This window comes from Chironomus tepperi, unplaced genomic scaffold (assembly GCF_022539635.2).
Source record: "Chironomus tepperi strain 1889 unplaced genomic scaffold, CSIRO-AGI_Ctep_v1 contig_100, whole genome shotgun sequence".
NCBI lineage: Eukaryota > Metazoa > Arthropoda > Insecta > Diptera > Chironomidae > Chironomus > Chironomus tepperi.
The window spans coordinates 737,404-762,767 of NW_027226222.1; the positions used below are offsets into that span (position 1 = coordinate 737,404).

The following is a 25,364-nucleotide window of genomic DNA, read 5'->3' on the forward strand; positions in this document are numbered from 1 at the left end:
AGTATATTAAGATTGATGATTCAATAAAAAAATTTTGTAGATCACAAAAATATTTTCATTCTTTCATTTTTCATATTCGTAATAAATACAAGTAAGAATAGCATATACAAGTGAGCTTTAATGAGCCTTTTCTCAATTGTCAACTGTCATTTAATATTCATAATATATTTGCAACTGCAATTAGTTGATTTTCCCCTTTCATAGTTGTTGACCCCTTCAAAGAATAATTTAGTTTGTTTTTGAACTTTGAAGAATAAACATCAGTATTTTTGGAAGTTAGTAATCAACGCCATACCCAAAGTGAATCAAACTTGTTACAAAACAGTGTTAAGTGCTATAAATCTTATGAAATACATATTATCATATAAAATCACACCACATATTTCCATACCATTCTTTTATTGCACGATGACTCTATCAAGCCAATTTGTTTTATTTTAAGCTGTTTATTTGCATCTATAAAAGAGAATTCTGGATGATATTTATTGAGCTCTAGTTCCAATTCAAAGCGATTAATATAGAATACTGATTATATTCATAGAATTTGCATGAAGAAAATATCAAATTTATTTTTAAATTTTGATTTCCACGACATTAAAAATTTTTATACAGTTGCGATTAATTGTGCTTCCAATATTTGAATCTTTGGTAGATTAATAACATGTCCAGAGCACCATTGAGTTAATGATATAGATAAAATAAGAAAATTTTTATTTTTTATGCAGATGTACAGTAATATATGCAAATTTTTCCGTGTTTTGTATTCCTTTATGTCTTTTTCTAATCTCACAAAATGAAAATTAATTTTATTTTTGTAGCTTGTAAAAAAATTCTCTATTTTTGAGGGAAGTCTTATGGTTTTTTGGTCATTCTTCTTTATCAGGATAATAAATCGTTTGGAACGAATGCTTTTAACAGAAAACTAGTGTTGATGATCTCGCAAGGCATTTGTTATTTTTATAAAAGCGCATTCTTTCAAACTTTTAATATTTATCCCGAGCCGCACAATGCGGCGATTTGCATTTAATGGCTAGACGTCAAGTTGCTTTAACGGGGTTGTGACAGGTTTATTCCATCACTTTTAATATCTGGCTTAAAAAGTGAATGAACCTTTAGTAGATATCTACAATATCGAATTTTATAGCCAGTTAGATATTTTATGAAGACATTATGTCCTATTATCCTTTTGGAAATCTGTTTAAAATAGCAACTAAAAATTCGAAATTCAAAATCTCACTAATGATGATGACGATAGAAATATATAATTATGAATATTGGCAGAAAATAAATTAAAAAAAAATAAAAGAGATTAAGAGAAATATTTTTGGATAGGTTCAGAGCTGAATAAGAAGGAAGAAACATGATTGCGAAAAAAGAAACAGCGATGATGATGATGATGGCGATGATGATTAAGAAGAAGATGTAAAAAAATTTGAGATTATTAGAAACCGGATAAAAGTGGGTTACTTAGATTTCAGTACTTCCCGTTTTCGTATTTTTCGCGATTGTGTAGTAAAAAATAGTAATAATATAAAATGAAACTACTTGCTAACCTCTAAGAAAATATTTTGAGTGAGCTCTCAAATAGATTTATACATATTAAGTGTACTCATTTGTAAAATAGAATAGCCAACTTGACAATCTTATAAGTGCCTCACATTTGCAATAAAACTTCTTTGGTGACATTAATTGTTTTATCAAATTTTTCATGTCTTTCTCGCATCGTTTAATTCCTTCATTTATTTCTTTTTTATATTTTCTTTCTTTCTTGTGCTCGGCGAGCATACAAACAACACGACAGGTAAAATTGCACCGTTATACTATGAATTTCACACGACAGCCTTGACATTTAATGAGCGCTGATTCTTGCGAAAAATTCATTGTCAATGCTAATGTGAAAATTAATAAATATTGACTGGATGTAACTTTACTTACAGCCAAGCAGCATACCGCAGACAGGCATAAATTAATATGCGCAACAAAAAATGCATTATTAATCAAACTGAACAGAGAAGTAAGGAATAATAAAAATAATAATATTGAATGAAATCATTAGAATTGATGTTTATTGCTTTTGATCGCAATGCAAATAGTTTTGATTGCTGGTATAGTAAAACTATATATTTTCTTCATATCTATTTTGGTGTGTGTGGGTTTTTTGTCTGCTGTTTGCTTAAAGGAATATTCTCTTCTTCTTTTTTTTTTTATTCCTTTGTTTTAGTAGCTATTTCTTTTATTTACAATATGTTTTCACATTCATTTTGTCTATTTTGGTTTCAAATTGCGGTACTTTATTTTAATTAATGGTTCTTGTGTTTATTACCATAAAAAATCGATGGATTCAAAACAGAAGTTTCTTTTCAAATTGTACTTCAAAATGTTTCTTTTGAAATTACTTGAGAGTAATTAAGGAGGTTCAGGTACCACCTTGCTAGTTTGTTCATTTAAATTTTATAATTTATTATTTTTATTTAATTTTTGCACTGACATTTTGGAATGTTTTTTGAAAGGTCTAATGTCTGAATAATATTTCATGTTCCTTGATGCTATCTATCATCATCAGAAAATAAGCTAATATATAGTTAAACTGTGTTGTCGATCGGAGAAATTTTGAGAATATATTAACCTTCATTTATTATTTAAAATCTATTTGCAAATTAGAATAGTTGATTTCCCCTTTTGTATTTATTGGCCCCTTCATGAAAAGATTTAGTTTCATTTTGAACTCCGAAGAATAAACATCATTGTATTTTGAGAAAATGCAATAAAATTTAGCAATAATTTCCTGTTAGGTTAGAGCTTAACATTAATATTTGAAGTCTCTTTCCATTCCTTTCTTAAATTACTGTCTTTTACCATAACTTTTCAAATCAAAATTTATCAGCAATAACTTTAATAACAGTTAGAAAATATCAAGAATTTCACTTGGAATTCCAATCGAATAACGACATTTGAACTTATTGCTGTTAAGCGCTCTATCGATTTTCCATATTGTTTCTCTAAATGAGCATTGAGAATACCTTCTCTATTGTTGCATTAAAAATTATCTTGATTCTATGTAAGTTTTTTGTGCGGTTTATTTATTTATGTTTACCTCTTCTTCTTTTATCTCAATTGAGATTCTCTACGCAAAACTACAATCAAATGGTGCTTTTTTGTATCTCCATAAAAAGGTATTGATGCAGTTAGCTTTATTTTTTGTTGGTAAAAAGAAATAATAAAAAAATTTACTTGATTGTTCATTGGCATTTTATTTGAAGCTATTGATTTTCACTTCTGGTTATGTTTATGTCTATAAAAACATTTTTCTTTTGTACTTTTTTTTTATCAAATAAGGAATCGTTCGTACATCATGTTAACCTAATTATCAGCACAAAAATAATTTTTTCGCCTTCTTTTTTTTTCTTCGATGCCAATTAATTTAGCTTCTTCTAACTTGACTATGGATGTCTTTATTAATAACACTATATGATCTTGTACTGGATGAGCAGGTTGGAAAATCAAATAAAAATGTTTATAGGCTTTATGGCAGCTGAAGAGAGCCTTATTGTTGTTCTTGGCAAGTTACAAATTGATTTTCACCAGAATCTGAGGGAGGCGATGATTATATCGAGTTATATTGCTGCCCCAAGCAGTCTCAACTAGTCATCTGGCAGTCACATGAAGGTGGCTTCCATTAATTGCTAATAAAAGAGCAATAAATGTGTAAAGTAAGATAATTCGATTTGCTCTAATGCGAGTATATGGTCAGACTCTCATCCAAAACGTATTAAATCAGGTGAAATTCGATATAGATTTGGAGATAAAATGGATGTAATTCCAGAGTAATTAGACACATCAATATATGGGATCAAGTCTGGTGTCAACATAATAATGATTCCAGTAGTCATTCAGACCATATCCAGGACATAATATAATCAATTTACTCATTTAAAAAACATAAAAATTTCTAATAACAAAAGACTTAAATGCTTGCAAATTAAGGCGTTAAATTTAAGTTTAAAACATGAAAACTATTAAACAAAAGTTTAATTTATTTACAAACATAAATATTTTAATTTTATTGTCCGAATCTACAAATGTGAAGTTTTTAATGTTATGACGTGCTATACCAATAAACTTAGAGCAATGAAAATTCCACAATTTAATGGTCCATTAATGAATTAATGCTGAAAAATTGCTTGCATACTCGTGAAAATGAAAATAACAAATTTTTATGCAGTAACACAAATCTAGTTGCAATTTTCAATGAATAAAAGAAGGTAATAAATAGCTTAACATGCTTAAAATAGTTATTTTTGTGCGCTAAATGAGAATTAATGGCGGAAAAAGAGTTTTTAAACGTTTTGTGATATATGGCATAAAGCATCATAAGCCACACACATGATTTCGTAAAATGTAAAATAAAAAAAACAGGCAGAGATATAAAGAAATAAAGAATTGTGAGAATGTGCTTAATTAATACATTGCATTTGTACAACAACGCTGCGGAGCAGGTATAATCATCAGTGCGCCACCAAAACGCGCTTGTAACATGAAGAGAGATAGATAGATATGAGAGGAGGAATAGCAAAACGAACTATTCAGAAAATTGTAACTATTGCGTTAATTTCAAGACTCACGCGAAGCACGATGAATTAAATAGGTTAAATGGTTAAAATAAATCATCGGCTCTATATAGCAGTCTCTTCCTAAACATTAACTTGCAATTTTTTTTTTATTCATCTTCTCTTCTTCATTCGTTTTTCTTCAAGGGTATGACACTCGTTCATGTCATTTCTTTACAAGATTTACATTTTTTTTATTGCATAAATTTGAAACATACGTGATTTTATGCCATGAATATACATGAGCATGAATAGTTTTGCAATGTTCTTTATGAACTAGAATATTTAGGTTAAGACCAGTTAATTTGCAATTAGTTACTGAACTCTTGCTGAATTCCATTTGCCAGTATTGTACATATCATTAGCAATCGGTGCCATGTACGGAAACCAATGGATCAGAATCTGATCTGTTTGGTCAACAAAATATATAAGCAATTTGCTGGATTCTAAAATATTGTCATGCGAATGGCATTCATACCGACAATCTTTATTTTTGGTAGTTATTATCCAGGGTCAGCCAATCCATCCTCCTTTTTTGGTTGGGATTTTTGAGGCGAAAATCAGACATATTCCTCTGAATTTCTGATGGTGCTCTGCTGACTGTATACCTTCTGACTGTAATTTAGGAATTTGAAGAATATTCGAGAATTGATTTCGACTTAATACATGATTTTTGATCAGTGATCAAAAAGTCAGGCAGAAGCCAGATTAACTACCAACCTGATCTGGATCTGCTAACCATCAGCATATCAAATACTAAACAATAATGTCCGAGCCTAGTTTAATTTTAAGCTGAAATATGCATCAATTAATAAAGCGAGTGAGAAAGGAAAAGAAAATTATTTTGTCTGTCTGTCAAATTACGCTAACCTCAAATGTTTATTCATTCTCATCCTCTAATAAGTTTTTAACATTTCAATTTTGTTTTTTTCCTCTTTCTTTCTCTTCTGGATTATTAATCTTGTTAATGAAAATTATTACTTTTTTTCCTTCTAAAGCATAAAATTAATTACTCTATGAACTGCAAAGGTCTAATGTCAGAGTTAATCTAGTGTTAATCAACCACTTGTTTGTGCTTTCGAATGATGGCTTTGGATATGTAGGTATATAAATAATTATTACGTTTTATTTGTTGTCATGCCAACTCAAGGCATAACTCTGTCAAGTACTTAATTCTTTTCTTTTTGTTCACATTTCTTCACCATTGCACCTTTTTTTATTTAGCATGCAACATAAATCTAATAAATCTCGATTATTGTAGTATGAACAATATGGTACAAAATATGTGACTACGACAATGCTGCTGTTGCTGCTGCTGCTGCGGTTGATGATGATGATGATAGAGAAAACAGATTATAAAGTAATAAAAAAATTGACCTTAGATGTCATGCATAGTTTATGTCATTAGCAAGCCAGGGCAAAAATTGTGTGGCGAAAAAAAGAACACTAGTGACAATAAAGAAAATGAAGAAAACAATACGGTAGCAAACAGCATCAACGTATACTGTCTGCATTTAAATTGCTAAATAAATATAAACGCTTATTTCTTTCCTTTCTGCTTCTCTTTATTTACAATGTCTTCTTGAGTATTTTGCTGTACATTTTTTTCTAAATAAATATTCGACTTAGTCGTATTATGTCTATTTGTAGTGACTTTGAGGAGCTTTGGAATTTCTAATGATGAGCTTATTTATCTCATAAAAAATTATTGATTCTAAATAAGTTTTAGATTAACAACTAGTTAGTAAGTAGCATCGCAATGCGATGAACCGCATTTTTGCCGTAAAAATGGATCGTATTCAGCTGTAAAAGTGTCGACAGGACAACTTTGTATTTTATCGTAAATATTTCGATAGATGCGATGCCCTAACAAACACGTTGTGCAGTTTGGGATAGTAAGTTACCCGAGCAGTAAAATGGTTGCTATATACATGAGCAACTGTATTCTATCCTGTATTCCAATTAGATGCCCGAGTAGAACAGCCCGCAGTTAATCGATCTTAAGTTTTATAATAAAATTGACATATCATGATAAGATCCATAAGTATTAAATGTGTAACTCGGTCTGCTTGTGTTGCTCGGAATTTTAATCCATGTTGTCTATTCCAGACAAATTTATATCAATTGAATCAATAAAATAATCTTAGAAAATTCATTAACAATTGGGACATTTGCGCTCTTTTAAAGCTAGACCAATAGAGTCAATGCCACATTTACTTGAATTGCTTTATATGTACCATAATTTTTTATTTTGAGAGAAGTTTCTCTCTTATATTTGTCTAAGCAAGATTTATAGTTTGTGATTCTTTATACAGTCAGTGACATGTCTTCTTATTATCCACGTTTCTTGTGTTTTGTTTGACTAATTCCTTTTTGTTTCTGATTTTTGAAATGTTTTTTTCAGTTAATTCCATTATAAATTCCTCTGTTTAGTTAATTCAGCATACTAATTGACAAATTTTGCATATTTCCTTATCATTCATAATTTAAAGTCTTCTGGCATTTTTAAAGCTTCTTCTTGTGCATGTCAGATTGAACCTGGTTTGTGTAAATTTTTTTTTTTTGAAAATGTCACATGACATTTTGAGTTTATCAAAAATCTTTTTATTTATTTATGACTACTGAATATAAATATGTCGATTTGTAAAACGACCTGTAAGCTCAAATTTTATTTTAGAAAAATTAATAAATGATGACTTTTATGGGTTCATGAATAAAGTCATGTCCGAGAGACACATATGATAAAGACTCCGACATCGAGCTTCTAAATTTGGGAGATATGTAGGAATAAAGTTGTCGATACAAACAGTATTACACTTAGTATTGGCAGATGCAAACCAATCATAGAGTCAGCTTTAGGCACATTTGAGGGAGGTCATGGATCACAAATGATATGTATAACCAGAGAAGGATGTTCATAAGTAAGTAGATGCAACACAGAAGTGGCTTCGGTTTAGTGGTAATAAAAGAGTGGGTCGATCTATATCCGAGTGGACAAAACTACGTTAGAACTAGTCATCAACTGGACATTAACTTGCCATCAACTATTTGTAAGAGTTTTTGTCTACTCGGGATAAAGCACAGACGAAATTCGCAGGCATGCGCATCTAACATACAGGAAATGCCAAAAAGCTTAAGCAGATCCTCAAGAATTACCTGTCGAACCCTTCTATATTTGTGTTGCTCGGGATTTGTATCTAATTTGAATATTCATAATTCCCAAACATTTGAAATTCACCTACATTCAACCAATCTAATGATACAATTTTTCAAATTTTTAAGACGTCTCCAAATTCCCCAAAATTCTCTTGTATATCATTTAATATGGTCATAAATCTTCACCGCAGCTCTTTTTTTCTAGCATACAATTTTTTTGTGCAAATTTTTGTTGTATATGGACGAGAACAAAAAAATTGGGACAGTGAAAAATTTCCTTAATGATATTATCGGAATGAAATAAGAGCAGCTTTTAATATGAAAGAATATATATAATTTAACTGTATTTTCTGAATATCTCCCACATGGAAGGAATTACTTATTATTATTTTTTTCATCATCATCTTGCATTCCGACCACAGAGAAACTCGTTAAGAAATTCATCGAAATGTATCAAAAAAATGATCATGATTTGTTAAAAAATTACTTATTGATATTTCAAAAAAGCAACAAATTTACTTTAAATAAGGCAGGGATTAAAGTAAATAATGATAATATTACATTTGCCTTTATGCTTTTTTGCATGAATTGACATAATGCCGACAACGTGTGTCAAATTCAATTTATCTCAATGTCCGAAAATATTTTTCGCATTTCAGACCTGCTCTCTTTCTTTTCCTCCGAGGGATATAGCTATCAAGAAATGAAATCATTTCGCACTTCTAAAAGTGAGTTTAACATCAAGCTTGATGTCTGTTGTTTTGCATGCAAGCAGATGCGAGAGAAGAGAAATATGTAAAAAATACCGGAGTTCATTAAAGCACAACACAAATAAATGATAATATATGAGGAGATGTTGTAAGTTATGATCCATAATCTAATCAACAAACATTTTTTTTTATAGTTTGTGTTCCCAGTCATTGTGAAGAAGTAAAAGCTGATGATCGTTATGAGAAAATTTAATAATGATTAATTAACGTCGCTGATCAAAACAGGAAATTTTTCTTGTAGCATCAAAAAAAAAGAGTGGAGACAAGAAAGAGATATGACATGGTGTTTTTCGATATGCATGTAAGGATGCTCAGCATGTTCAGTTTAGTGCTTCCAGCCAAAAGAATATCGGCGGTGAGTTTTACTTGTGAATTTATTATCATTCCAAACTTATTACATTGTTGCAGATGAAAACAGTATGTAGTGGGTAACATGACATATAATAAGCAGACATTAACTAGACTTTCGATCAATTATTGACATTTTCGCGGGAATATTTCGTAAAATTTGTAATTAGTCGACCATAAGACATTGTATCAAGTTGGCCACTTGGGGATTGGCACAATGAATTGATATGGTTCAGTGACGTAGTGGATATGCTTTTGATTATTCCAAACTCTAGAATTCATTGCAGTGATCTGAGTTCTCACTTGTCGGTCCCCTGGACCTTAGCTTCAAATTAAATAAGGAAGATGACTTTGCATAATTGGGGTTCCATCTTAGGCACACATTGGAATTAAATGACTAAAGTGAACCAGGACCGAAACAGCATACGGAATGCGGTTCAAAGTATTTCTAATAAACTCACATTATAGACGCACTACTGAACCAGAGTCTTAGAATCTACAGACATTTTATGGCTATACATCATTCCTGAACGAGCCTTAAAAAATGCAAGAAAATTCCGTCTCCTTATAGGAACATATTCCCTGATCAACGTTTAAATTATCTTGATGTAATTGAATACCTTGATAACAACATTAATGCTCAGTAACTCACTTTAATAAGATCAACATTTCCGTCATAATTTCTGAGTAATTTTAATGATTTCTGAGCAATTTAATTGATTACATAATAACTTTAAGACGTACGTGAAAGAATTTTTTGTGTAAATGTGAAAATCACGTACTTTTGCGTATAAATCACAATACATACATGTTAACGGTATGAGATTCTACGACTAATTTTGTTTACAAAACTTTATTTAATCAGGAAGGCTGAAATTTTGTTCAGTCATGTGACTCTGAAGAGACATTAAAGTCATTGAAACGTGTTTCGTCAAAAATTAAAGTCTTTCACGACAATGTGTTTATTGTCTCAAAATGCACTACGGCATTTACTTCATCAAAATGCTGTCAAACCTTGCAAACTTGTGTGACTTGATCAAGAAGTTTGTTTGCTCAAATTTTTCCTCATTTCACAAAAATTTCGGAACCTTGGAATCTCTATCATGTACGCAAGATATGAATTTCTATATATTAGACGAAGAAGATCACATAAATGGAAATAAGCACAAGTTTTACAATTAAATTAATAGTAATGATAAGCATAGAAACATTAATTGAAGAGAAAAGCGATGAAAATTTATATTCTTAATGATTAAATTAATTAATCTGTTGTGCCAGGTAAGCAAACAGGCAAGTAACCACTCTTGAAGTGTGTATACACATGCGAAAAACACTCAACAACAAGTTTCTATAAATGGCTGTAATAATTGCTGTGCATCGCTCATATCATCAACACAAAAAGTCATCTGATTCTCTTGTTTTATGTTTTTTTTTATGATTTATTCATTTATTTTATTTCTGTTCACTTAATTGATAATGAGTCGGAGCGAAGCAAAATGTATCCCAAAACAGACGCAATAAGAGAATTCGTTATATGAAGTCTTGTAAGCAATTCGGAGCAAATTTCTTTAATATTTCATTTATGTCAAGTAAAAAATGGACAACAGAGTTGCTCATTTCATAATGGAATTGATTGAAAAATGCTGTCTGATTTGTTATTTCTAAGCGCATTTTCTCGATTCTTTATTATTTGCTTTTTTGGATATCCTGGAATGTCAGAAGGGGTCGATCGTAAATGATGTCTTTGAAAAATAGAACTGCTTTATTGCTTCATTCTTTATCTTATAATTTTTCGTTTTGCATTGCTTGTCTGCCCACTTGATGCTGAATTTCATCTTTACTGTTGACGTCTCGACGTATGGGTGTCCTAATGACAACATTGTGCTCTCGGGACCATCGAATAGCACAAAGTGTTCGCTTGGGCACCGCTTCATTGTCGTATTAACGCAAAAACGAAATTGCTTTGACGTGCATGCTGACCCGAAAAACAAACGGCGAGAAAATGGTCGAAAATCAGGTTTCAGGCTGAATTGACTTTGGTCTGAGACCGAATTCATGAAATCTGGCTTAGAGTCAGATTTTTGGCCATTTCTATGCCGTGAGCCTTCTTGATGATAGTGCCACTTTTTTGGTAAGAAAAATGCTATTTACCGGATTGTGTAGCTCGGGATAATATCCCAAAACGTACATAGTTTATGAAATTCAATTATTGCAGCCAAACAATCACATTAAAGTCGCATGATACATCGCAAAAAAAATTGCATTAAAAAATATTTCCATGAATGTATCGAGCCACAAAAAAAGAACAGAAGTTTTATATATAAATTAAAATTAAACTTTTAACAATAATGTCATGTCATCGAGACAATATTTTTTGGTCGGTGTGCAATTCGAAAATTAATTAAATGAACGTTAATATGAAATATAACAAAGTTTTTTTTTGGCCATATTCTTACGCATTGGAATTTTAACGAATGACTTTTTGTGATATGCCATTATTTTCATTATATTTATTTAATTTTTTTTTTCTCCCCTTAAATTTACTGACTATGGTGCCTTTATAGCCGTTAAAGGAATGCTCTTTATTTTTTGTTAATTATTACTTTGCTCGCACACAATTTCCTTCTGATTAAATAGCTATAATGATGTTGGCAAAGTTGGTTGGGTGATGAGGATAATGATGAATAAAAAGTGCAAAAAAATAGCAATATAATGCGTTAATGGATGAGCGTGCGAGTGAGATGGAGAGGCATAAAAAGAAATATAAGGCAGTTATTGAAAACATAACATGATACGATATTAAAGATATATCCGAAAAAAGTAACTTAATGGATTTTTTTCGCTTCTGTTTCTTCTCTCACTCAAAATTGACAATTACAGCACCTTAAAAGTGATAACGAGCAATTTTTTTGAAATCAACAGAAACGACTGTGTTATTGAGGAAGAATTATGAAGTAAAATTGATGAGAGTTAAAGTGAAATTTATGTGCGTTCCCTGCATCCAATTATTTTTCCTCCTTCTCCTCTCCCCCTTGTCTTTATTCAGTTTAATTTATATTTTATTTGACTTTATTTCCATTTACGTAAAGGGAAAAAAGAAGTACATACAATGAATGAGGAATCAGTCTCTTCTCCCATTCATTCTTTTTTTTATACCAATATATTGCGGATATTGTTTTGTGGCTTTGATTGTCGAACGTTTATTTTTTTTTGTTTTATTCAGTCTTAGCGGATTTTATTGGAAGGTCAATTCATACTCTTTAATCCTTTTGTCTTACTGGGTATGATTTTTATCATAGGAAGTACATATTGTGTCTTACTATCTAGTTGTCATGATCAAGCAAGACTGTAGCTGTAGCTGTAACTGAGCGACACAATCCGACGAGCAGGAACGGACCGAAATCAGACTGCTTAGTATCGTCAGCCTACGTGGTATTCACAACTTTGTGTCTTCAAATTGATTCGGCGACATAGACGTGCCTAGAACACGTTGTATTGTTCAAGATTCTCGAGCTAAGATCATGATATTCACGAAAATTCAATATTTCATCAAGTCAAGCTTAAGAGCCTTAGTCCAAATCTGAAATTCGATTTCCAAGGAATCGACCTTCACTACATCACTGATAGCAAAGGGTTTTAAAAGTTGAAATCAATCATGAAGTAATATTAACAGTAATACATTGCTACTGAACTAGCACAAATCCATCTTTATGCGCTCCATACATTTAATGTGCATTTTTCTGCTTGACCTTTTCCCTGCTGTTTGTTGAGAATCAATTTTCTTTTATTTCCATTTCTTCCACATGAAATACAAAGCAAAACGCTTTCTTAAAAGAAAATTTTCGGTAATAAAGCATCAGTTGGAAGAAACTTACAGTGTAGCAGAAGCAGCACAAAAAAAAAAGTTTCTTAATTGGATGTTTCGTTAGTAAATGGACAAAAGAGTTCTTTTCTTTATTTCGTCTCCCTATGTTCATCTACATCTACATAAACTCGTCTCATTTTTTGTCTTACAAAAAGCATAAAAATCAATTATGCTTAATTTGGAACCGATTGAATATTTAAGTTCAGTACGAGATGTTGTCAAAGTTTTAAGTTGTTATCCTGTGCCACAAACAGCTCTTACGGCAACGAATGAGAATATAAAAATAAAGAACGAACTGCATAATACCACAAACACAACACACAATCTTAATTGGGAGACTTAAATGTGCAAAAAGTGTATCATTATAGCCGGCCAGACCCGGCGGAATTGAGTTAAGAGTGGAAAAATGGAAGAGAAAAAAAGGGAAAGCAGATTACAAAAATTTGATAAAATTTTTTTAATGTTGCTATATTTTTTTTGTTCAATATCAATTTTGAGCCTATAGCCTTAAATCACATGTAACGTTGATATATTAACCCAAACCAAAGAAACCAAGCGAATGATTTTTATTCTTTTTCCATCTCACTCTTTCAATATTTTCTCTCTCACTCACTATACATAAATATTTTTTCATTGTCCACTGACATGCATTATTTTTGACAGCACTGAAATTTTAGTCTTGTGCAAAAACGCATTGAAATGAAAATTTTTGACCAAAAATGACAACAATATTGATTTATAAAATTAATTTCGATGTCGATCATTAAAAATCATCAACAATGTTGCATATTTTTTATTGCTTCACTTGCAATGCGGCAATAGATGATAAAGGAAAAATACACGAATGACACAAAAATGAAAATTAATGGTAATGAGTGTGATTTTTTGCTCATTTATGCAACTTTATATATATTTTTTATCATGAAAAAAGCAAATATATTCGAATGAAGGAAAGAAAGAAGGAACAGCAAAATGTTTTATTCATAACTAAATTTCTAGAGCTAATCTTGAATCTTTTAAGAAAAATATTTATTTGGAGGTTATGTGGTCAAGGCGCTTTAAATTAGATTCAAATTTGGGATGAATTTCAGTTTTCTCGATAAAAATCGCCATTTAGCTGTCAGAGAATCCTCACGTCTTGCTAACATCAGTTCGATGGCAATAATTGAATGATTGTACAAAGCTTTGTAATAAGTCAATTTTAAATTGGAAGTCTGATAAAAACAATGACTTAAGAACAATGCTCTATATATCGTTGGAAAGGTCTTGACATGAACTTTATGTTGCTGTCAATTTTGGAATTTTCATAACAATACTATTGGCTCTGTATCATTTGAAATTCATTACGACAAAAACGTGCTGAATCATTCAATTATTGATAATAAAAATGTTTATATTCAGCATGAAGCTCACAATGAAAAACTTCTTTTTAAAGAGATAGAACAAGAATGCTTATTTACAAATAAGTATAATTAAAGAACTTCTTTACGGAATTAAGTAAAAATTATGCTTATTCTTCAGAGTTCAAAAACAAACTAAATGTTTACATGAAGGGGTCTACAACTATAAAAGGGGAAAATCAACTATTTTAATTTGCAAATATAATTTGAATATTCAATGACAGTTGACACCAAATTTTTTCATAAGAAAACATTCCTTAAAGTAGGACATACTTTGTCTAGTCTTACTCTATGTCTTAAAAAAACGTGCTAATATAAATAAATTTTAATTTAAATTTTCATATATCGATTCCCAAATACATATACATTTGTAAATATCGTGAAAATTTAAAGAATAAATTGATATCGAGCAAGATTAATAAATCAAAATCCGTTGCTTTAACATCAAGAAATCCTGTTTGCCGGTTAAAAACATAAATATATAAAATTTAACCACATTGTTGTTGATTTCCTATCAGGCGTCTTTTGATTAAAATTAGTACAGTGGTGTATAATTTATGCATGACGTACCACGAAATGAATGTTTTATTCTGTATTTAGGTTTTTCATCTTTCGTTTCTTTGACGAGTATTGCAAATTTGAGTTCAATTTCGTCTTGTTGGACGAACGTGGAATTTTAATGGCATATATTGTAGTTTTTTTTGTATTTTCATTCCATTAAATGTTCTTTTCTTTTTTGATAATATTAATCGTCTCAAATGATACAGTTTGACACGATCGTTCACATCGGTGATGCATTAAATTAAATGTAAGAAGTAGAAAGAAGTAAGAAAAAAAAGAATGAAGCCGGAACTGCTGGAAACTTTTAACAAAGTGGATTTTGTTCTTATTTTTTGGTTGAATTGATGTTACATTTAGGCATGCATACAAACAAAAAAAAAGAACTGAGGAATAATAATATTCTTGAGCTATTTTATCGTTCATTATTTCTTCTTTACATTCTGTATTTTTTTTGGACGCTGATTTGTGTGAAGATAAATATCTGATCTTGGGAAGAAACTTGAGAATAAGAAAATAACAAAAATGAAACTATTAATTTCTGCTTGAGAATGTAGGTTATATACTCAGTCAGTAAGAGACGAGCAAAATCTATTCCTAAAAAAAATTTTTGTTCACAGTGCGATGCTTCATAGCCACTTATAATCCACATAATTACGAAATTTTTGTTGTATGTCATCATTGACGATTTCACTTGCTGATTATAAGATTTATGATACATCGTCTTTTCTCTCATCTTCACTGGTAGATTCTTATTATTATTTCGATATTTTTTGTTTTGCAGCTACAGCTTGATTTCTCGATCACATTAAGCAAGTTATTTTTGTTAGTGATGAATATAAAAGAGTTTTTTTGCTGGCTTATGAAAAATAAACCAAAAAATTTCTTTATCGACAAGTAAGAAATGTTTGAAACTTAAAGCGCATTTATTGATGCACTTTTGAAGGTTTAGTCAGGAATTAATAAGGAATATTATTAATTTTTAAGATAGTCAGAATCTAATTCCTTGACTATGATATCGAAAGACGAAAGTTGACTGATTTCAATGACTGATTTTGATCTACTTTTAAATTGGAAGGATTTAGTTACTGTATAAGTGGAATAAATCAAATTTCCAACTGAATTGGTAATAGGATCAACTCCAGGATCTTGGCTCGTAAACTCAATGCTCTGAATCTTGAACTATAATGCTCTATGATTTGAACTGTGGTTCTCAAAATTTTAAGCAGGTTGTCCCCTAATTTAAAAAAAATTGAGTCATACTAATATCAGCAATGAAGCAGAAATGATCTATTTTTGGTAAAAATTTGATTAATAATCTATCATCACATATCCTGCCACTTGTCTGTGAGTTTATTCAAAGATGGTGCTGGAGGTCAAAACCCCCTGCTTGTTGGAAAAAATTCTCAACTTGTTAAGGGTTTGCGTGAAAAATCCAAAACATTCCCAAAGTTTGACGATTAATTCAAAAACAACTCATCCGTGCTGCAATATCTGGCTTCAACTCTGCACAGCAGTGTGTCATGGAGCAAAGTTTGATTAGCGCTGACGTAGATCTTAATAATTACTAAGCATTCCTTAGTATATGTGAAATTTATGAACGATCCAATGATTCAAGAAATAATCCGAAAATATTTCATGGATGTCCCTAATTTATTTAGACAGACTATAAGTGATTATTTCTGAATTCATAAAATGTTGCTAAAAAAAAGATACTTTGGAATGAGAAGAAAATATTTTTATATTAACAAAACGATTGAGATTAAAGATTTCTGCCAACAACAAGCATAGTCAAGAGAAGAAAGAGAGGAATTAAAGAAGAAATCCCCGGTAATTTGAATGATGTATTGTTTCAGAAAGAAAAGTCAAAGAAATTTTACACTAGTTGAATATTTTCAGTCTTGAAATATTGTTATTATTTCAATCGGTTATTGTTCTTCATTGTCAAAAAAAAACAACAAAAACAACTCATTACGGCATAATTGAATATATGAGGCGTGATATTTTTATCATCGTGTAATAATCTATTAAATTTCACAATATAATTAAATCTTATATTCTTTCGACGGAAATGAATGAAGCTTTTAATGCTGGAATGAAGATGAAAAAACTTAATGTAATGAACCCAAATCTTTATTTCTTTGGCTTTTTGAGCTCGGACGATATATTCAAAATTACTATATTTTATCATTTATTACATTTTCTTAATAAGTATATTCGGTGTGGTTTCAATAATATATCAGCATTCTTGTGGGTCTATCTCTTGCCGCACATGAAAAATTTCTCTCTTTTTACTGTTTTTATTCTGTTGTAGCGCAAAAATATTTCATTTTGCTGCCTTAACCTTTTCATCAACAATACATAAGAATATTATCCGTATGCTGCACTTAAAAATTTTATATTATAGACTATTGTGAAGAGTAGAAGTAAAAAGAGAGAAAATTGATATCGTTTGAAATGCTTGCCTTAACATAAATCTTTTGCTAGTTTGTACCAGGATGAATGTTTTCATACAATGTATGGCTTGATTTTATTCAAATCGTGTGCTGTTGTCAGGAAAAATATTAAAATTTACAAAACTGACCGAAATTTTTAAACTAGGTAGACTAATTTCGAGAAATAAAATGATTTGGACATTTTACCGAGCAGCACAAATAAAAAATGTTCTGCTAAGTGAAACCCGCCTTTATATGCTCTCAAAGCCCAGAGACGAATGTAACGTGAAGCTATTGATCTTTCAGATCTGACTAGCATATGAAGGCAACTTTTATTGATGCCTTAAACTTGCGGAGTCTTCGCCAATTGTGTCGCTCGGGATTTGTATGTCTTAAAAGATGAATTTCGGACCCACAAGTCACAATTTCTTAGAAAATTATTAATTTACATTCCCGTGCTACACATCCCGATAAAGGCAGTCACCGCAATTTTTCTAGATTGAACCTCATTATTTTTGCAATGCTGGACTTAATTTGTGATCAATCATTAACGTTTTTGGCACCTCAAACGCTTTATTTCATAACCTACACCAAGAAAATATAACAAAAATAATAATTCGCCAAATGCCATTTTGTGTAGCTCATTTCTTTTTTCAATTTTATAATCAATGAGTCAGTGCTTTTGGAAACTTAGTTTTGGAACACATAAAAAAAGTAAAGTTTCTTGCCCCCAGATCAATAAAGTAAAAAAAAAAGTTTCTCTAAAAGAAATGATTCCGCTTTTTAATTTAATATTATTTTATTCCATCCTTCTCTCTCACTCTTCTCATTTTTTTGATATAAGTACAATTAGAAGCAAAAAACTAGTCTGACAAGATTTGAGCAAAAATGTAAGGAAAAAGATCATGTATAGACAGCGCAAAAAAATTCACAATAAGAGCAATTTTTTTATTTTTGAAGATAGGAATTAATAATAATTTTTTTTTAGTTTTCTTCTTTCCTTTCATACATTGAACTAAATTTTAAATGCTGGCATCATTATAGTATGGGATGCCGAAAGGAGAGAAATATTTTCGGTACATATGAATTTATCAAGTATAAGAGAGACAGCAAAGAAAAAAAACTAGATTAATAACGCAAACGAAAAAAATGAACTCATTAAAATTATCGTGACTGTTGAGTTTTTGCTTATTTGAAAGAAAAACTAAAAAAATAGTCAAGATGTGGCAACTTATGACTGACAAAAGCGCATTTCTCGCTCAGAATTGAATTTCACTCGAATGTGAAGGTGATAACATTTGAAGAAAAAAGTATCAACAACGGTAAAATAACAGTTTGAAAATAAAATATCTTTGCTTCGAGCGACCTCTAAACTTTTGAGATTACGTACGAAATATTACGTACTCAATACGCATCATTACGTCCATAATACGCAATATTACGTACATAATACGTAAAATTACGCACACAATGCTTCATATTATGTACATAATACGCAATATTACGCACACAATACGCAATATTACGTACATAATACGCAATATTACGTACATAATACGCATTATAGCGTGTATCATAATTGCATGTAATAATTACGTATGCGTAGTACGTAAGTGTTTCTACGTAACGTATTTTTACGTAAATTTTAAATTCCTGACATTGATAACCTAAATTCTGCATGATAAATTTGATTTGGATTTTTTAAGGAGCAGATGGTTAAGACCCTAACTTCCCGAGATTTGTCGAGAACTGGATTACGAATAATTCCTCTTCAATCTAGTTTTCGGCCTTGGAATTTCATCCAAATCGAAACCACAAAAAAGTAGACAGTCAGAAACTCAAACAACCAAAACGAATACAATATTGTTCTTGTTTTGGAAAATGTGTTGAAAAAATTGTTCCCAACATGGTCCACAAAAAACACAAAAAATTATCGTACAAGCGCGTAGTATTTTCTGTTGTTTGCGACAAAATGGATGTAAGAAGGAAGACGTCAATTTTCTTTTTAACAACATGAAAAAAAAAGAAATAAATTCATAATGAAAACTAAAAAAAAGAGAAATATTAAAAGCTATTTAAGATGAAGTTATTAGGTGTTGTTGTGATTTAGCCAAAGCGATTATTCACTTCTTTTTCAACGCACTTGTATAAATTACAATTAATTTTTGTGACATAACACGCAAGGCGAAGCCTTGTTTCGTGCTTGCAGTTAATGTGAATTTAAAGCAAATAAGTAAGTAGTTTTACAATGTTAGTAATAGTTATAGTTATAGCTGCTATCATATCAATTGAATTACAATTCACTCTTGATGCATTTGAGATTATATTTATATAAAGTTATGTATTTACAATGCATATAATTTTCTGATTATGGAAATAAATATGTATCTCTCATTGACTATTGTAATTATCATTTTAAATTTGTTATAGCAAAGATCAACTTGTTAATTGGTGATTTTTTCTTATTTTTATTTATTTTCAAAATATTAAAAAAAAAAATTAAAAAAATACAACTTTCGCGCATGAAATCAAAATTTTAATTAATCTCTTTTAGCGTATGTTTTCAAGGTAAGAAATTGTTAGTCATTTGTAATATATCTGTCTGTTTTCATCTTGTCTAGATCCGTTTCGTGTCTAATATTTAAATTCGTTTATTTATTATTTTTTATTTTGTAAATTTCTGATATTTTTTTCTAGATTTATTTTTTAATTATTAGGATCTATTTCAACTACTTTTAGCATTTTGTTGATTTTTTATGGCATGGTGCTTGAAAACATTTTTATGAGCCAGGTTCGTAGACACACTCATAAAAAAAATTACAAATAAACTATTTTTAAAAATTAGTTCGAAAAATATTTTAAATCTTTAAATCTTAAATTTTTAAAATCTTTTAAAACATTTTTTTTTAAATATTAATAAATATTTTTAAAATCTTGAAGACTTTTGAAAATTTAAAAATTTTAAAAAATTTAAAAAATTTGTTTTTAAAATTTGAAAAAACTTTTTTAAAATTTAAAATTTTTTTATAAAATTTCAAAAATATTTAAAAATTTAAAAATTTTTTTTTAATTCAAAAAAAAATTTAAAATTTTAAAAATTTAATTTTTTTAAAAAAATTAAAAAATTTAAAATTAATTTTTTTTTTTGAAAAATTTAAAACGGCTTTTGGATAATTTATTAAGATTAATTAAATTTTTTTAACAGAAAAATTCAAAAATAATTTTTATTATTTTTCTCACAATTTTAGTGCCTTAAATTTCGTTGAATTAAAAACAATGCTACAGTCCTGTTCCTAACATTTTTAGAATTTTCTCACAACCTCAAAACTATGTCACAAAAAATAGTTTTCAATTATTAAATATTTAATAATTTGCCCTAATTAAATTCACAATCCTTAAAAATGCGCTAATAAATTCCATTTCATGAAATTCCTTCATTCCATCATATTTCACCTCATTTATTAAAACACAAATCTTTACATCTAATGACAACGAAATTTAAAGCTAGCAATAAACAAAACAAAAAAACTAATAATTGAAATTCAATAATAGAAATCGATTGAACAAAAATTAGAAATATTTAAGTCAAAATGTTTAATACATTTTTGAGAGAAAAACATTAATTATAATTACAACAATCATGACCTTTTCCGTCACTTCTTCATTTTTTATATATTTTTTTGTTGCTGCTCTTCTGAATTGAAAGTATTAGAAGCATTAAGCTCTTACAAATATATGTATAAATGATTTTTTTTATTCCATTTCTTTTTCTCTCTTCTTTAAGCATTAAGCGCGCAAAAAACATTTTTATTGAATTTCTTCATGAATGCCTATCTTTACCTCTAAAATGTAGATACATACATACATACCTAGATATAGTCATGTACATATATATGGATGAGATTCTTCTTTTTTTTTCCTCTTTTCTTTTCAATGTTTGTTCAATAATCAGTTGGGGTTAAAGCATAACTGCTAAGATTTATGTTGTGAAAATTGCCTTCTTTCTTCTTCTTCATCAATATTCAATTCATTCCATCCAGAATGATTTGTGCCACCTCCGTGGAGATAAAGACGTTTCACCAAAATGGGTTATAGAGTGGTGGCACATAATTTGATATAATTCACAATAAATATTGTTAGCATTGGATTAATTTGAAAGACAATAATAATAATAATAATAATACAATAAGAAGCTATAAAAAGAGACTTAAAGACGAAACTAGGCAGAAAAAAGAAATGAAAACAAATCGTGGAAAAACATAAAAGATGAAATCTTTTAAAAACTACAAAATGACTGAATCCATAATGAACAATAATCAATTTTAATTAAGTACACAAATGCTTAATCTCTCAATGCACAAATTCAAACTCAATTGCCATGATGATATAATAATATTTAATAACAAAACAAATGGCTCATCTATTTGCAACACAAACAATTAGTCGTCTCTGTTACTTAAAATTCATGAAATAGTAATAATATTAATGTATATATCGAACAATTGATCGAGAGAGTATGAAGTATAAATAGTATATTAAGGAAAATGGAGAATATAAATTCTAATTAATTCCCTTAGATGCTCAATTATACTGCCGCAAAATTAGCTTGAAATTTATTATATTCGTTCATGAAAATTTAATACTCTTAATTGGAGGAAAGAGAACTTTTTTTTTTTGCTCTACAGTCATGCGGGGTTTGGCTTATAAATGATGCTGATTGCTTTGTGATCTACTATAGACTACATAAATTCCCCATTAATTTTATGTCTAAATAATTCAGCTGTAAAACTAGAAAAATATACGAACGTGTAAAAATCTTTTTGATGGCACATTGAATGCAATTGGATTTGGTTGATCTTCTTTGTGACTTAGTTTACTGCTTGACTGTTCTTAATTCAAACAGTAAAAAATGGTAAAAAATATGATCTTAATAAAAAAAAACTTTAATTGTTGAAATTGATTTTTATTCAACAAAATAAGTATTTTCGAGTTCTTGTCATGTAAGGTAAAATACAAGGATCAGGCACTATCAAAAAATTGTAGAAATTTTAATTTTCACTGAAATTGAGACTTTTACAATTTTTTTTGAAAAAAATGAACGAATCATAAATTTTAAATTTTAAATTTGACAAAAAAAAAAAAAAAAAAAAAATTATGTTTTCTACGATTTTGGATCTTTACGATAATGTCTGCCTCTTGATAGAATACAGAAATGTTGAAAATCCTCGTATTAATACTCAAGGGATTTAAGTGCATTTTTGAAAAGCGATCAGTAAATATTTGATTAGCAAAAAAAAAAAAAAATATGCAGAGTAATAAAATTCAAAAAAGGTAAGGATTTGGAAATAAAATTAAAATTGGATAGAAAATAACGGTAATTTTTTTCGAATTTTAACGGTAAAAAAAATTTAAAATTTCCAAGGAATAAATACATGTGAATTGTTTTGTATTGAACATTGAAAATTGAAAAATTCTTAGTTAAAATATTTAACCATGATTTTTAGCTATCAAACTAATCGATATGCTAGGAAATTGATAGAACTGAGCTAATGTTTTAAACCCGAGCTTTGTATTGTACAATGTAGGGTAGCTGAAATCTCGCGCTCAAGTCAGCTAACCAGCATACCAATATTAAGTTAAAAGAATATTTTTTTTTTCAAAAATTCATTAAAAATCTTATTCAGATCTTCAATAATTTAATACAATAATTTAAATTTGATGGAATATCTGTTCAGTATTCTTTAAAGTCTGCATTGCCTTTATCAGAAAAGTGATCTGAAGATTTTTTTCATAAATTTTTGAATTGAAAAATAAAAAAAAAAAAAAAAAAAATAAAAAAAATTAAAAAACTTGAAATTTCTCCGAAATTATGTTCAAGAATATATTCTCAAATTATTGCCAGTGACAGATCACATGTAATGCATTTTTAAGTCTATCACAAGAATTTCACCATTAAATCATAAAATTTGAGATATGAATATTTTCGAAATTCCAAACGCAGCCCAATTCTTCTATGGAGCAGATATAATAATTTTGCCCTCATTATTTAACAACTAATTTTTGACCTGACTTCTTTTCTTTTTGATTTCCAAAAAAAAAAAAAAAATCTAAATTCGCAGAAAACTGATAAGAAGAACATTTTTTTTTATAAATTTAGACGCGAGGCGAAAAGAAAAAAAAAAAAGATTTTCTTCTCTTTGAGTTAACGAGTCAAGAAAGCGATATAAATTTATCGAACCAAAATTAGATCTGCTTTAATGCATACACTTATGTGTGTATATAATATACGTTATGTCTGTCTATGGCATGAAAAAAAAATAAATGACTTCAATGCGTGTATCTAGGCAAAACCCGGCGAAGTCCATGGTAGGCAATTTTTATTTTATTCCTTCTCTTCTCAAACTCCTCTACAGCATTAAATATGATATTTTAACTATTTGAGATCATTAGTTTTTTTTATTATTATTAAAAGAGACTTTGCGCTATGTTAGACATATTTGAGTGTATGTAGTTCAAAATGTATGTATGTCTTATGTAGTTTGTCGAGTACAATAGATTTAGCTTCGGGCGTGTTTCATGGAGCAAAAAAAAAAAAATTATAAAGGAGAACACAACTAATGACATTTAAGAATTTCAATCTGATTCAATCAATTTTGCTTTCTGCTATAGCGAAAAAATATACAGCAAAGACGTAACTATACTCACCGAAATGTCTGCTTTTCTTTACTCCAGAAATTCAATTTAAAGATGAGAAAATCCAGGGAAGTGCAGAGTCTCAAAAAAAAAATTAGGCAGGTGATGAGTCAATGTAAATTAAAAATCTTCACGAATATAACAGTTTTAATATTTATCACATTTAAGCACCAATAGATCAGAAAAATTATTTATTAACCAGTAGAAATGTTCTGTGTTCCTCTATGTTAGTTCTTTTTTTTTTTTTTGTTAATTTCTGTAGAAAATTATCACCAGATTTGGAGATGATGCATTTACTGTTTTATGATTATTATTATTGTTATTTCTTCTTCACTTTTAAAAATGTGTATATACTTTTTCTGTGGGGTAAACATAAATGTTTATTAGGCACTATCAAAAATTGTCGGCATACATATAAATTCACTTCAAAAAAACTTTCATGAATCAAGCAGCACACATGAGATTCAATTTAACATTTCATTTATTATTTTTGATAATAATTCATTTCGTTTTGTTTCGCTTATTTTTTTATAGATGTGTTTTTTTGTTCATCCATTCGATATTTGCAATCATAGTAATTTAACACTTAATTGAACGTATTATTAATTTTACTTCTTCTTTTACTTCATTCATTCATCTTCAAAAAGAGTTTTTCTTTTATTACTATTTTTTTATTTTTGGTTTCTTTTATTATTTTTTCCAAACTATACACATCATATCATATTATTTTTTGCCGATGTATACTTCACATTAATGTTTAGTCTTTCTTTACTTCAATTGAATTCCATTCTTGATTTTATCCAATCTTATATTATTATACAAAAATGTGCACTTAATGTTAACAACAATAATGTGTGTAAGGAATTAAAATATAAAATATGTAGAGCACTTAATGTATGATACAGATACAGATGATAATCAACACTTCTTATTCAATTTTTTTTTATATATATTTTATTTAATTTGTAAGCAATAAAAAAAAGTCTTAAATCGAGGGGAAAATTAAAAATAACTAACGTTCATTTTCAATCCTCGAATCCAACTGACCGAGTAATATAGTAAAATGCCTTTTCGCGAAGCACGAAGCTGTACAAGCACACAACAGAGTTCAGAGAGAGGAGAAGAAAAAAAAAACTTTATAAAAATAAAACACAAGATACAAGAAAAAAATGCGATTTGCTTCTCTTTCTAGCGTGTGTATTGAAAGAGTTAACAGGCAGTTTTGCTTTGGCTTTTTTTTTTCTACTTGCTTTGATCAACTTCTCACTATATAATTTAATATTATATGAAAAAAAAAAAGCTTAGACTCGATTATATTTTCTCTCTGTGTCTCTAGATTGTATTTGTGCAATTTCAACTTGCAATACATTGACGAATGTTGAGACAACAACGAAAAAAAAAAAAACAGCAGCAACGGCACTATCTAAATTGATTAAAATTGATTTAATTCATCGTGTATTTATTTATTTTATTAAAGCTTGTTAATGAAAGATTGAACGCTGAATTTAGATTTATTACATATTTACAGCTGA

General features: G+C 29.1%; 1 protein-coding gene across 1 annotated transcript in view; it reads right to left on the reverse strand.

Annotated features, from left to right (window-relative positions):
- Positions 1-24,698, reverse strand: part of LOC139087314 (uncharacterized) — a 61,569-nt gene extending 36,871 nt beyond the window's left edge. The window contains exon 1 of the mRNA XM_070636097.1: positions 23,845-24,698. The gene's annotated coding sequence lies outside the window, so the exon portion shown is untranslated. The remainder of the gene's footprint in view (positions 1-23,844) is intronic.
- Positions 24,699-25,364: the final 666 nt, after the last annotated feature.